The following is a 3,272-nucleotide window of genomic DNA, read 5'->3' as shown; positions in this document are numbered from 1 at the left end:
GAATATAAACTCAATGATATGCAAGACATTCTCATTGAACTGCCCAGCATGGCATGCTCTCAGCAAAGAAGGTGCTGTGCTTTATGAACAAAGCAGAATTGAAGTAGCTCAAAAGAAAGGTGCAATGCATAACTCCAGATGTTCACTATTTGTGCTGGACTTGTAGTAGAGCATTTTGAACTCATATTGGTTTGATCAGCTATATCCAGATATACCTGTAATGCGAATGTAAATTTTAAAGATCTTCCCTGCCCCTAGGCTAAAGTGCACCAGAAGCCTGGGGAGGGAGGCTTGTTTTTCAGTAGATACTTTTTGATTGGCCAGTGGGTCAATAAGGTTGTTACATTCTCTGAGCCAGGAGAAGGCTATATAAGCCCTGATGTGTAGCTTTGTTTTGGGACTCACTTTGAGAAGTGTTCTGTGATTTGATCTGAATTCTGGGAAGCCGTTGTTGAGAGTCCCCCGGCTTTGAAAAACCCAGAATGTGGAAACCCAGATGTTGACTGGGAATGGATGTAATGGTTGGACAGTTTGGAAATCTGTCTACTTGATGTTTCTGTCTTGATAATTATGCCTGTATACTTTGAGGTTCAGGGTGCTGACCTTTTCTCCTGAACAAGGTAAACGATATATGTCTGACTGATTAAAGTAAGCTTGTTAACCCATTTTGAGTTGCTTTCCTTTAACAAAGCAGATCCAAGAACCTGTGGTAGCTGCAAACCCTGAGGATGCTTGGGGTGCTTGCTGCTACAATACCATAATTAGATTCTAACAGAGTAATGTCATTTTGGTTGTCTTCAAGAACAACAGACAACAATCAATACTGAGGAGTGATAACAACTCTCGATAAAAGTTTTTCATTCATTCATTCAATGAGCTCAGTCTCAGAGGAGGGACCAAGAGGTTACTCAAAGGCATAATCTGCACAATAAGGGTACTCATTGGTGGTTACATCATCCCCTCTCTTTCAGTGGCCTCTTTTTTCTCCCTTCCTAATTTGCTAAGTTCCTTTCTATCTTTATTTTTCCTTTATGAAAATCAGCCCTCAAGAAAGTAAGTAATATGCACTGCTGTAAGAGTGTCAACCTGAAATGTTTAATGAAAAAAATCAACGCAAAAAATGGAGGTCTTTTATCAGGGTAGAGAAGTTGCAGTCTGGGGCACCACACAGCAAGTTCTGGAGTACCCAAGAGGGGGGAGCTGGGAACAGGGTTTATCTAGAGGACCAAGACAGAAAGAATGACTAGGTTGTCAGTGTAACTCACAGTTTTCATCAGATAATTTGTTTTGTATACCATGTAAAAATCCATAGAGAAATCTTGGGAATCTGGGGAGGAGAAAGTTTGGGAGATTTACAAAATAATAAGAGGCTAGAGTGACTATGTCTGGTTAGCCCTAGGAAACCAGGCCTGGATCAGTCAGTTCTTAGTCAATTGTGTTTGTCAAAAAACATATCAAGAATAACCCTTTCTGGGATATTTATATCTTTACTTTCCACTTTTAATCAGGACTTTTTTGATTTCCAGTGGTTAGTGCTTTCTATAATTAATTTCTATATATTTTGTATTTAGTTGTCTATGTTTTATTTCTCCCAGTAAGTTATTTAAATAGGTTATTTTTTAAAAGTTTCTACATATTATATTTATACTCTGATGAAAAATGCAAATTATCTTCATGGATAAACATAATCCATAGTGCCTTTTATTCCTTCTTTTTGCCAGCACAGACATTTGTTCTTAAATTGTTAAAAGAAAATCCTGGTTCAGGCCTACCCCTGGTCATTTAAAGGCAAATTTAGGAAATAAGAGAAAAGGAATTTATTGGTCCCGTTGACGTTCAGGGTTAGGGGTGCTCAAGACCCCAAAATATCAATAGGCTGAGTCCTGACAAATGAATTCAACTCAAGTCTTCTCTCAGCCAAAGCAAAGCAAAGTTTTTTAAAAATTCACCATAATGAGTAGACTCTTAAAGAACCTAAGTATATGTGAAAATTGTATTGATAAGCAGGCCAGAATAATCTGACACAGAGTGAGTCTGCGCTAGATTATTCTCAGCCCCTTCATGGAGGCAAGATGAATTTTATATACAGAAAAACTGTAGGAGGATTTAGGGGTGGTCTAGAGAAGGAGTTTGGGAAGGCTCTTGAGGAGGAGTCTAAAGAGGATCTTTTATGGAACTGAGGTCAGACTCCAGGAATAGGATTAAGGGTGGGAAATAACTGAAGGCTATCTGGAGATGACAGACTATGGAAGGCTAGGCTAGGTTAAGAGTAACAGAGATTTGGGCCTAGCTATAATGAAAGGCTTATGGCCTCAGGCAAATGCCTCATCAAGTGGGAAGATTCAATAAGAGTTCAAAGGGTTTCCCAGAGCCTTTACCCCATCCTTCCTAGAGCATCAAGCAATTGGAGTAGGATCAAGTTGCCAAATTTGAGCTGCTTGTATTGTTGTTGTTCAGTCATTTATGGTCATGTCCAACTCTTCATGGGCTCGTTTGGGATTTTCTTGGCAAAGATACTGGAGTAGTTTTGATCAGGTATGGGCTCTGGGAGCCCCCTTGAGCCCTCTTTGAGTCCTTGAGGTACAGGCTCTGGGAAACCCCTTTGAACTCTGATTAAATCATCGAATTTGATGAGGCATTTGCATGAGGCCATAAGCCTTACATTGTGGCTGGGCCCAAACCTCTGTTACTAGACTTCCCATCCTTGAGCCTATCAAAATATCAATCCACCTTTGAACTGGCCTAGCCCACCATTGTCTGTAATCTCCAGGTAGCCTCCAGCAACTTCCCACTCTTAATTACTCAATGACCTCATCTGACTCCTGAAGACCCTCCTCAAACTCCTCCTCTAGACCACCCCTAGATTCCTCCCACAACCTTTATGTATATTAGATCCCATCTTCCCTCCATGTGTAGGAGAGCGCCATAGAATGACCTAGCACAGACTTACTGTGTGTGTAATAAAAGCGAACTTTTAATAAACTTTGCTTTTCTTTGGCTGAGAAGATTTGAGACAAATTCATTTGGCAGGACCCAGCATGTTGGTATTTTGGGGTCTCCAGAGCAACCCTAACCCTCTTTATGGGTAACCTCTTCATTTTTATGGTTCCCTGACCAGGAAACACTGCTAATGTCAAGCTCTTCTCCAGCCGGGTCTGGAAGGTACATAAGCCTCTCTCTTTCCCTAGTACCTTGGAAGTTCAGGGTTTTTTTTGTTTGTTTTGTGTGTGTGTGTGTGTGTGTGTGTGTGTGTGTGTGTGTGTGTGTGTGTG

This window comes from Petaurus breviceps, unplaced genomic scaffold, assembly GCF_028583685.1.
Source record: "Petaurus breviceps papuanus isolate PSGF00001 unplaced genomic scaffold, PetGlider_PUasm1.0 90895, whole genome shotgun sequence".
Taxonomy (NCBI): domain Eukaryota; kingdom Metazoa; phylum Chordata; class Mammalia; order Diprotodontia; family Petauridae; genus Petaurus; species Petaurus breviceps.
The sequence above is the reverse complement of the archived record's forward strand: the minus strand, read 5'-3'. Positions refer to the sequence as shown.